At 41.5% G+C, this 12,293-nt stretch overlaps 1 long non-coding RNA gene across 1 annotated transcript; it reads left to right on the top strand.

Annotated features, from left to right (window-relative positions):
* Positions 1 to 1,014: 1,014 nt before the first annotated feature.
* Positions 1,015 to 11,665, top strand: LOC122160285. Its single transcript, XR_006168771.1, has 4 exons — positions 1,015 to 1,237; positions 4,015 to 4,077; positions 5,915 to 11,570; positions 11,651 to 11,665. It is a non-coding gene; the product is annotated as an uncharacterized LOC122160285 (long non-coding RNA).
* Positions 11,666 to 12,293: the final 628 nt, after the last annotated feature.

Raw genomic sequence — 12,293 nt, 5'->3', positions numbered from 1 at the left:
AAGTACTTTGAGAGTCTTAGTCACATGAGGGATTGAGATGTGGCTGTGGTAAGGAAGGGCTGTTTGTAAAGCACTTGGAAGAGAATGCTTTGTGTAGCAAATACTGTTTGTGATTTTTATCTGAAAGGCTTGGTAATGTCAGCCTTAGTAGAAAAGATGGGCAAATTATCAACCCTCGCAATACTTGGATACTGTAAGGTATTAAGGTAGAGAAAACCTTTGTGTGCTAAAGCTGGTAGGCTAAAGGACTGACACTGATTTGGAAAGCTATTGATCCAGCACAAGAAGCAACCTAATTTGAGAATCTGGAATATGGAACTTTTTGAAGTTCAGGGTTGAGAGAAGAGGGATGAATGTGCAGGTGCACCAGAGTGCACCCATATGTCCTGCTGCAGTTCCAAGTCCAGGCAGCTTGTGGGTGCAGCCCAGGTGGCTGCTCAGCTCACAGCAGATCTAAGTCATTTCAGAATAAGCTGTGAGAACAAGGTGCCATCAGACCTACACTGCCTCATTTAAGAGACTCAACTGCAGCTGATCCTTTCTCGAAAGGCTTTTTAAACAAGCGTTCTCTGAACTTTGATACTTTGTTGAATTTGATGGACTTCCTAATCTTGATCGTTAACTGGAATCTCTGTGAGAGTCTTAATTAACCGAGTATATTAGATACCAAGAAGTTAATGATAAACTCAGAAATATGCTGCATAGCCATCTGTCTTGTTAATTATGTTGACACCACATTGGAGTTGCTTTGATTTAGTTCCTCCAGGTTCAGTGTGGCTCTTCAGTTTCAGCTCTGTCCTTCATTTCAGCTGTGCTCTGTCCTTCCAAGCAATCCAAAGGCTTTCACCAAGGAGCTGCTGTGAGCCACAGGACAAGCACTCTGCATTGGAGCATCCTTCTGTGCTCTGAAACTCAAAACCAGGTGCTCTCTTAACTGGTAGTGCTTTCGCTAAAGCAGCTAACTGCTGCCTGATTTATGAGTAAATTGTTTCTTGTAGGAGGAAGGGCTGTTTGTTTCCATGCCCTAAAGTGCAATACAAAGGCCAAATCTCCACCCAATCTCAAGACAGGTCTGATCAACATTATAAAAAAAACGTGAAGCTATGCTGGAGGCAAACCAAAACGCTCCTCAGCCTCCTAGAAGACACCTCCTGACTTGTTGGGAGGATGAAGCTCCTGGCACTCTGTGGCTTTCTGTTTGTCTTCCTTTTGTTCCTCAGTGCCTTTACTGCAGAAGGTACAGTATATATTTTTCTAAGACGACTGTTTCCCTTCTTCTCTTGTGCTTCTCTCTTGTAACTTTAAAAAAAAAAAAAAAAAAAAAAAAGTGTGCTTATTCTCTGATTGTTGATTTTAATTAGAGGAAACAAACAGAGCTTGGCAATCAGGGAGGAAAAGACGACAAATTTAGGGAAGAATTTAGAGCTGCCAAATATCTTTGCATGCTTTGCATGGTGGTTTTTTTCTTTGCTACCTGTTGCACACTGTGTAGAGTTGTCAACCCTCATCTGTGTTCTGAAACCCACTCCCTGTCTGCAGCCCTGAAAAGAGGTCCTTGTTAAATTTTTTTCCAGTAGACAACTATCTAACATTGTAAGAGTTGCACATTGCCCAAGTAGGGAAGAAAATTGGTGGAAGGCATCTTTACACTTGTGGAATGAGGGGAGTATGGAACAGAACTGGAGTAAATGGGAAAGTCTGATCAGAGCATGAGACAGGTGACGGTAGCTCTCCTGACCATCAGTCAGTCTCAATTTTTTTCTTTGGTGCTGATATTGCATAATTTAATAACTACATTACTTTATGGCACTCATTTACCACTTTGTAGTATTCCAAAGCACGCAATTTCAGAGGGCTTTAGACCTTAAAAGGGGTTTCTTTGTCCACAGAACATACCTGTAGATGCCATTCTGGCTTTGCGAGGTAAAAGGTTTAGTAGGATTTTGAAACTGAAGAATGTCACACTTAGAACTCCTGGTTACCTCTTCAGATTTGATCTTTGATGTTGTAAAGGTCTGAGACCTACCGTTGGGCCCCGCACTACAAGAAAGACATTGAGGCCCTGGAACGTGTCCAGAGAAGGGCAACGAAACTGGTGAGGGGTCTGGAGCACAAGTGTTATGAGGAGCGGCTGAGGGAGCTGGGGTTGTTCAGTCTGGAGAAGAGGAGGCTCAGGGGAGACCTCATTGCACTGTACAACTTCCTGAAGGGAGGTTGTGGTGTAAAAGGGTCTGGCCTCTTCTCCCAGGCAAATAGTAGGACCCGAGGAAACGGCCAGAAGTTATAGCAGAGGAGGTTTAGGTTGGACATGAGGAGAAACTTTTTCTCTCCAAGGGTGGTCAGACCCTGGAATGGCTGCCCAGGGAAGTGTTGGAGTCGCCGTCCCTGGCAGTGTTCAAGGGGCGCCTGGATGAGGAGCTACGAGATGTGGTTTAGTGCTTGTGGTACTAATAGGAATGGGTGATTGGTTGGACTAGATGATCTTGCAGGTCGTTTCCAACCTTGTGATTCTGTATTGTTCCATGGTGTTTATTTTTTAGACAAGATGTAGTGAATGACTATAAGATAAGGAAAGCCAAATAAGTGTCCAGCCATCAAAAGCAGCAGATTTTTCATGCTTCATGCATTCTAGAAAGCTCATAAAAGTCATTCGATATGTGCACACGAGCGTGGAGAAACATGCAGAAGCTGTTCCTCAAAAGTAGTAAAGCGAGTTGCCCAGTTTTCTCCTTTAACAGAGCTGATCTGAGGGGTAGATATGTCAGCCAGAGTTATGGTGAGGGTGACTGAATGCTGGGGTGTGTTTTTATAAGTGTGCCTTAGGTCAAAGGAAGCTGAAGTGTGTCTAGATTTGTCTTCAGGAGCATAGCAGAAGCAACAGCAGTACCCGATAAGACGTAAGTAGAGAGCTGCCCTGTATTAATGTTCCTTCCCAATAGTGTGCATCCAAGGAAATTCATACTTCCTAGGATCAAAAGAGACAGAATAATTTTTGTAGGATGCTCTTCCTTATCCGTAATGATCCACAAGCACACTGATCAGCAAGACCTAAGTAATGTGCATGAGGTTTCTGGGTCGTGTAAGCATGTGAGCGTGCTTAAGTGCAACTGTGCAGTGGTGTTGAAGAGCAGTCTAGAATGAACTGCAGCTATCTGCTCACTTCTGACTGTGGTTCTAGTGCAATGTTACTCATTCCAGCTGCGGTGAAAGTGCCTGGGTATACAAATTGGTTACATTTTACGTAAAACGTGTTAGATCAGAATGAAACAGTGGTAATGTGACTTCACAAGCCTCTTGGATGCTAGAACAGCCACCACCACTTGCCTTGGCTGTAGAACTGTGCCACAGGGATTTCTGGGATCGCTGAGCATGTGGGAGACTTTGCTGTTGAGAATTCAACCAACCTCCATCCTTTGTGTTCCACCTCTGCTCTGTGCTTGCTACCCTGTCAACCTTTATTCTCCCTATAATGTATCCAGCTCTGTACCAAGCATTCAAGCACAATCAACAGCTCACTCAGGTCTATTAGGCAGGGAGTGACTAAATGGCTTTGCCTGTTCAAAACAATTTATTCTGTACTTCTGTGCATGTGGACCCAGAGATGCTCTATTTGTCCTCTTGGATGTCTTCTATCCTTTCCTTAGGTGATGTAGCTGTAAAAAAAAAAACAGAGCTTTGTTTGTTTGTTTTACATTAAGGCAGCTGGAATTTGCTGGTCATGTTGCCTGCTAATGTGTGACCTTCTAAAGGTAAAAATCCTCACATTGTATCTGGCATATTGTGTCTACTAGTAATGATAGAAGATGATGAATTAATTCCTGCTCTGTGCTAGGAACAAGGTGTGAACGAATGTAAAAATCAGTTGTGGTGATCCTTTGTTTCAGAGGTCTCTCTCTTCTTCAAGGACTTTAATGATAAATAATGTAATCAACATGTCTATGAACTCTAACACATTTTGTGCATGTACTCTGCATCTTTTTTTCCCTTGACAGTGTATGATTTTTTCACTCTTAGGTCGGAATGTTAAAAAAGGCTGCTGTTCAAAACTGGCCAAAATCAACAGAAGAGTGCATAAAGGTAATATCTGCATTTTTATTGTAGCGATTAGATAATGCTTAATAAGATAAGACTTAAAGATAAAATCACATGGTTTAACAGAGTTTGCCATGCAAGAATTACCTTTGCTGTACAAATGAGATGCTGTTTTCTTGATCATGTGATGCTTCAGCATTTGGAATTGAAGAAATAAGACTAGAAAAGCTTCTGTTCGATGCTCACTGTGTCAAACATTTTGGAAGAAAGGTAATAGCCTGATCTAAGCATAAAGTGTTGTATCAATTCATGCATTGTGGAAGGCTGTGCTGCTGTTTTGAAGGCAGGAAGTATAAAATCATAGCATGGTTCCTTGTTGACAAGAACAGGGACTACAAAAGTGCAATTTTATGGTGTCTTTGCCTTGCTCCATTCTGTGACTATCTGTGGGTGAATACATCTCCATGTCTTACATCTCTCCATGAAGCATAATTCTGTTAATTACAAAAAGCTCAAATTTTGATCTTGCAATGCTGTTTGGACTAAGAATTGTGTGAAGCTGGATTTGCCCTAAGTAAGAATGTCTTTGGACTTCTCAAGTACAAGTGTACTTGCATTTGAGAATTTCAAGGTCATCTCTAGCCAAATGTGTTCCCTGCAAGCATAGGTAGAAAAGGAGGGCCACCCTCTAGTCTTCTGAGATTGTTTGTTCTGAGGGGAAATGCCAAAAATCATAGCATTCAGAGTGAGGGCAAGACATTTTGTTGCCTTTCTGGATGGTGATTTTATCCTTTCAGAAAACTTTGAATGTAATTGTGTTTGGAGTGAGTTTTTTTGGCTTCATTTTTTGACTGACTGGTGCCTTGCTGTGAAATGGTGATCAAATGCTTGTATCTATGGACTTGTTATATCCTGTATGTACCTTTTTGTTGACTGAAAACACTGTGTAGTTGAACAAGCCTGCAAATGGCTCTATTCACTTGGCAAAAGCAGATGAAAAGTGAGAGAAAGCTGAAGGTTGTCTTCTCATCCAGATGGATGATGGAAGAATTATGTCTGATTTCCTTGCTCTAATTGGGTTATTTTGGATAGCAAAAGGAAGGTTCCACTTCCTCCAGAAAGAATGAGAAAGAGTTCCTTTCCTCAGAAAAAATCAGTAAGGCGCTGATTAGATTTTTCTACAACTATATGCTTCAGTACATTACACTGTTGTCTCACTTAACAATCTTGTACATTTTCGTTTATCCTTACTACAGCTGCTCAGTACCTTTTCTAATCTCAGCCCAAACTGGTTCTTTCTTTATTTCCATAATGTCATTAGCTTCAATAAGACACGGGTAAAAGAAGTAAACCATGAATAGTTATATGAGTGAAAATAATAATAATTAGGTTTGCTCCCTAAAGTAACAATATTTGAAATTGTATGTTTCTAAATGCATTAAAATGGACAGCTAATAAGTTTCAGTAAACTTTAAAGGCACAGAATATGATCAATAGCCTTTTCTTTTTCTTTCAATTTTTCCTCATGGAACTACTGATATTGAACTTCCCTGCAAATACATTTCCAGTGAGAAAATACTTGGAATCCTTCATTCCTCTTTGTAGTTAGGTGACCTATGTGAAAATCCTTGTATTTCTCTGCAGTTTTCCTTTAGCTGGTGCCTCCAACCCTTCCTATTTTATCCCCCCTGTGCTGAATGAAATGGGTAACCTCCAGCAAAGCCATGAAAAAACGTATTGCTGTCTCATCCTTTTTGTTTTCAGGTAACTTAAGACAGGCCATGTTAACAGTTCAGTTTCAGGTATGAATATTTTGTGTTGTTGCGAGCACTTCAGATTAAAAATCTTAGCATTCTCTCTCCTTTCTGTCTCCATCTTACAGGTTCGCGTTCCAAAATGACTCCAATGCAAATAAGGAAATGCAAGCCCTGTGCTGCACCAGGCCCTGTCTTCGCTCCCGGACCTCTTCCACAGCTAAAATGAGCAGATGGAGCATCTGTCTGCCCGCATGTCCCAGTGCTTTACTTGGTTGAGGGTCCTCTTTTTGCAAATAGTGCATGAATGCCTGCTACTTTGGTCAATATTTATGTATTCCCTCAGGTTTCATCTTGTTATCATTAACTTGGCAGCTGAGAAGCCAGGCAGAGCTGCCTGGCTGCTACTAGACTTTATCTGTTGCATGTTCCTCTTAACCAAACAGGGATTTAGCTCTGCAAGCAAGCGAAAGAGGAAGGCTGGACAAAATGCTTTGGTTTGCATTTCTGGATGGGAAAAGGCTGATGTTGTTATTGTTTCTGGTTACTGCTATATATATATGCGTGTATTCAACATTTTATCTGAGTAATTTCTTATTGACAAAAGGATTCTGCTTGTAGCTAGGACAGACTTGTTCCTGCAACATTTGTTCTCACTGCTCGAAATCCACTCGTAAGTGGATTTCTAGCAAGTGAAAATGAGCTTATGATTTAGAAGGGGCTGAGAAGCTAGATAAGCAGGCTGTTTTAAAATAGTTGCAGAGGACTAGATTCAAATACAGTTCTAAGCACTTCAGTATCTCCTCTGGGGGACAAACTGGGCTTCAAAAGCATGGGGGCTGTTCTTTCGCTTCCCAGAAGCATGTCATCAGGTGGTTATTAAATATACTGAAAGGATGTTGAGGTTAATCAGATTAAATCTTCTCCTTCTGAAGCCAGAAGGCAGTTATTCTGTTCAAGCACCTGATCTGTGTGATTACTTCAGTAAACAGAACTCACTGAAGTGTGATATTAAACAAATGATATGAATATTGCCTGAGTGCTAATGAGAGAAACAGAAGTTGTCTGATGTCATCACCACTGGAGCTTTCACTCAGGTATCTCCTGTCCTTTTCTACCTGTCTCCTGTCTGTGCTGTTATTTCTGTGCCCGGGGTGAGTCCTCAAACAAGAATTGCTTGGAGGTTTATGAGCTTGGCTTTCCCTCTAGTGAATATGAGGTGCATTGGAAAGCTTTTCCGCTCTTGGGCAAATTGAAATTTGCCAGTAGTAATTTTACCTTCAGCAGAAGGAAAACTGCGGTTTCCCTAAGGTAATTTCCAGGATGATAGAAATGGTCTCTGTGCCCTTCATTAATCTGGGGTAGCTGTGCAGGGGTGGTTAGATGCCTATTGTAACCCACCCAGGCAGTAGTGTTTCCCCAGAGAGAAGTTAACGGGCACTCAGATCTGGCCATGCTCTCTTATTGTCAACGTTTATATTGTGCTGAGCAATTGCTATTACTGCACTTTATTGTTTTTTGAGTTCAGGTAGATCTGACCCTCAGCTTCCTAGCTGTGAGCTGACCACACATGGTGTTTTCATATCAAGGATGAAAAGGATCCTCTGGTCCTAGCAGGATCTGAGCCAAGGTTGATGGAAAAGCTGTGTTCAATAATTACGCTGACCACTGAGCAAACATGTTTAGCTTTATTTTGGTTTTGTACGCCACAAAAGGTGTCAGCAATAGCAGTGATGTAGTAAGTGTTTTGGATATGACATGTTTTCAGCCGTGGTTTTATCTCTAAAATGTGGCAATGTGTTTACAGCCCCATGCAAAGCGTTAGTAACAGCTATGAGGGGTTCTGCTCTCTAACAACATGAGTTAAGGCCATTTGTTTTATGTTTGCAAAATGCTATGAGATTTTTCTTTTTGTCCTTCTAACAGCAGGATCCACGCTCTGGTCCTTTTTCAGGCAGCATTGTTTCTGGTAGCAAAAGAAGTTGCCCAAGACCATCAGCATAATTAGAGAAATGCTGGGGGTCTCTAGACATCACCAAGGCACTTGGGTATTTTTATTCACCTGGCTTCTCAGACTAGCCTCAACCTAGGGTTAAGGGCTCTTCAAATATATAAATATGTCATGTCAGTGAGGCCTTGGTTTTGACTGAACAAACTAAAGCAGGATCCTCAAGCTATTTCAGCTCTGACTGTGATGACTGCTGCTCAAATATGGTTTTTGCCTGGCCTACCGGTATCCAAGAGGTCATCTGTCATCTTCCCAAAGGTGATTCCTCACCTTGAAGTCAGACTTCTACTTCTTGAACTATTTTCCCTATGTGGTAGAACAGAGTTACCTCCTGATCACAGCTTCACCTTATAGGCACCTGTTCTTCATTTTGTTTCCTTTATTTCCATATTTATTTTCTTGGCTTTACCTGAGGAGAAACATATTTACTCAGTGGCTTTGCAAAATCCGCAGTCGGCATGCTTACACGAAGCAATAAATTCAGCGTGCCCAAGCTCACACGTGCATTTCTTTGTATCCTGCATTTTTGTGTGCACCTGGCTGTCAGGCATGAAGACTGTAGAGCTTTCATGTTCCAATAAAGATATTTTTGATGTATCTCTATGCCTCCCAGAATACATGTTGGATCCTAGTCTGATATTGTCCACTTGTTCTGAGATTAATACCATCAGCTGACACCAAATTGGTCTTTTATATGTTACTACGGATGTGTCCCATCAGGGGCACAGAGAAATGGTTGCTGCTGAGAGGGGCTGTTAGAGCACAAGCAGTTTGTTGTTTTTTTCCTACAAACTCTGTACCAGAAGTCTAAAAGCTACATATTCTTTGTACAAATAATAATCTCAGAGGTGTATTGGGGATTCTTGCCGTTGAACCCTCAGCCGTCTTGACTCTGGCCTACACCTCATTCGAGGGTCTGGGTGTAGCTGCTTTCAGGATTTTAGCTCTGCAGAAGTTCTGTTAATCCAAAGTATGGGCTACTATGGCAGTTTCCTATGATTGTATTTTCTAAGAAAAAACAAAATCCTGCATAGGTAACGTCATTACAGATGATTAGTCAGGTGAAGCATGAAAGCAGAGGCATGACTTCTTGCTCTTGCAGATCTGTATGCTCTTGCTGAAGCTGAGTGGAAGGTTCTTCGTGATTTGAGTGTTGAGAGGATTGAGTCTAGAGACACGTTGCCTGATCCTCTTCTGTCCAGTTTTGCTGCTAACTGACCTACCAGACAGATACAGCAGCCTTGCCAGATGGTGAATGCAGATTGAATTCTATCTATATTTGACCAAAGTTCATTTTGAGAAGAATCCAGCTAAAATTTAGCTGTGACTTTCTTCTCTCCTCAGTTGAAGGTGAGAGGAAAATTGCTTCACAAGTCAATCTTTTTTTTTTTGGCATCAAACGGATGAATTTTTCCCTCGTTAGATCTGAGCAGTTGTCTCTGCTGTTTTCTCTGCAGAATTAAGTATTTGTTTAGATGATGGTGGGGAAAAAAAAGAGCTCCTTAGCCCTACATTAAGTAACGTGTGCAGGCATGTTGGTTCTGACTTGTGCGTGACTTCAGTTCCCAGCAGCAATTCAGCATTATAAGGCTTCTGGTGGGCACTGGATGACTAAGTTGCTTTCTAGCACCCAGCTGTCTCATCATATTTCACATTTTCATCTCGGAGTAGGTGTATAGGCATGGGAGAATTTCCCCCAAATTACTTGTGTTTTCAGTGTGTCACTGGTGAAATCTGCTGGAAAAGTTATCTGGATGTGCATTTGTCCGAGTCATCATTCAGCCCTTCAGCTGCCACTTTGCCTCAGAGGCCCTGCTGTGAGTGTCATCAGGCGTAGGGGATTTAATTCCACATTTTCAGGCTGGTACTCAATGAGGGAATGACAGAGGCCAGAGATTTGCAGTAACATAAGCACATTACTGTCTCAGTGCCATCTAGTCAGCCTCTGAAAGCATGATCAGAGAAATCAAGTCACTTGATGCCTTGAGAGATCCTAAACTGGGCACGACTTGCCTGTCTTCTTGCACACTCCCAAAAACCTCTGCAATTGCAAGAAGCTGTCAAACCAAGCCCAGTTGATGTCAGGCTCAAACTGCATGCGGCGCGTTTGCTGGAGAGCAAGTGAGTCACAGCTAGCAGTGCAGCACAGATGCTTGCAGGAGAGGGTTTAAGCCTTGTACGGGAGAAATACCAGCCCAAACATTTGAAAGCTTTTGTGCACAACGTGCCTGTTCAGCGAATGATTGTGATCAAGTCTCTAAAACTGGACCACATGTGCAGCCTTCTAACAGTGTAGCTTACACAATTGTGATATGCTTAACACACTCAAAGCACTAATAGACCCTGGTTAATAAGATGTCCAAGTCCAAAAGCGAAACAGCAGTAGGGTTTCTCTCAGCTGACAAGCAAGGTGACACTTAATATCTGTCAGTGGCAGAAGAGATCTGTTCTCCTCATTTCTCCAATGTTGTTTGGTCATTAGCACTGATCTCAACCCGAGGGACAAAAAGGCACATTCCCAGGGAGTGCTATGTGGTTAGTTGTAGCCAATTCATCTTTCCTTGGTTTCTGGAAATAAGATGTCTGTGGCATGCTCTTATAATTGGATCCTACAGCCACAGTGCGCTGGATATTACCATCTTCGCTAGGTGGTTTTTTGAGTCAAAACTTCCCATTTGTCTCACTGAAGAGCCCTATGTCATAGTCAGTGCTGGCTGTGCGGTGTGCTCACTGAGCAGAGCTAAAACTTGTTTGCATCTGCCTGGCAAGAAAGATGATTTCATGCAAAAACAGTGTGAAGAAGTCCATCTGATCAGAGAAGCAGTCAGATGTTTTGAAACAAGTTTCTGAATGGGATGGATATTCAGTAGGGTCCACAAGTCCCTCTATAAAACATTCCCTTCAACTTAAGAACCTTTCAGTTGCTAACTTTTGATTATATGGGAAACAATGAATGATGGTTGTTGTCTCTGGGTTCTTGTCTTGAAGTTGTTTGATTGTACTAAGGTTAAACAAACAAGCATTTTCCTTTGTCTTGGTTAAGTATATACTTAGGCTGCTTGCTTTTGTGAAAGCATTTGGATGAGTGGATGATGAGATGAAACAGAAAATACCTGAGCTCAAGTTATGTCTGGGAAAGGATTACGTACGTGGTTAATATTAGCCTTGTAATTTCCACCTTTGATGTTTGAATTCCCCCATATTTCTATTGAGTTAGGTGAAGACTGACTAGATTGGAGAAAAGATCCTAAAGTCTGAGAAGTGAAATCCATTCAGTTCTCAAATTGGCACCTGTAGTTGAGATTCTCACTATATAGTCCTATCAAATCTACTAACGGGTTGTTAAAAAAAAAAAAAAGAGAGAGAGAGAGAGAAATTCAATAACTGTGGTACTTTGAGATAAAGTACTTGAAGGTGTGTGAGGTGAAGAGCCTGTCTGTGGGCTTTATCCAGTGTAAACAGCTTGCTTTGAAAATCATGAAAACAGTGTATTTAGAGGACTGTTGACTGCGTAGAAATTTCTCCAGTGGCAGTTACCAAAAGTTTATGTGGGAACAGAGTGATAGTCCCATGTGTTTTTGAGGTAAGGTAAATTACTTCAAAGCCAAGTTTTTAGATCTCCATGTTATGGATAGAAAAATTATTGGAATGTATCTTGCATTCAGAACTTTCAGGTTAAGGATGAACTTTGGTGTAAGGATTGCCTCTCATTACAGCAATCCAAGGTGAAGACTGAGGTGTTCTCCAGCCAGTTAGATCTTCAAAATCCTAACAAGGTAAGTACCTTGACACATAGTGTTGAGTGTGATTGATCCGTGGGATTCCCCATAGTGAAGGCTCACATCTGCATTCTCAGCTACAGAAGTTGTGGAAAGACCTATCAGCAACCATGGTGCCACGCATTTACCTGAGTAAAATCCGGAGACTGCATCATCTGCTGTGGCTGAATTGCTCGTGTGGTCTAAAGCTGATCTCCAGTCAGGGGCGTAGTTTACCTGTGATCTTCGTATTTGTCCATTTCCTCTACTAAAAAGCTGATTTTACTTATATATGCCAATAAAATAAATATATGTAATTTTCATACATCCTCTGATTCAACAAGTCATACCATTGCCTTGTAAACAGGCCATCTATACAGTAATGTCCATGGCATGCACACCACCCATCAAATTTACAGGGCAAACAAGAACGTTTCCTTATTCTGCATTGACAAGTTCTCTTATTTTTTGTTTCATTTTCTCTTGTTTTTCACAGCCATACCAGGTAAATGATAAAATCTTGATTCATTTATTATTCATACCCCACCCTCACAAACTCTGAGATATATGTACAATTTTTGCAGGGAAAATGAACAGTTGTTATTCTTTCATAAATAACTTGGACTGTCTGTCTGCTGCTAAGTGGCATCCTTCACACAAATCTGTGTCATGCTCCATGACATCACATATTGTAGTGACCGTGCTGCTGAAGTGAATACGGGCTATCTAAATGTACCTGAA

Source organism: Centrocercus urophasianus, unplaced genomic scaffold (assembly GCF_019232065.1).
Source record: "Centrocercus urophasianus isolate 14NV4802_14NV808 unplaced genomic scaffold, USGS_Curo_1.0 seq_17, whole genome shotgun sequence".
Lineage (NCBI taxonomy): Eukaryota > Metazoa > Chordata > Aves > Galliformes > Phasianidae > Centrocercus > Centrocercus urophasianus.
The sequence above is the reverse complement of the archived record's forward strand: the minus strand, read 5'-3'. Positions and strand labels throughout refer to the sequence as shown.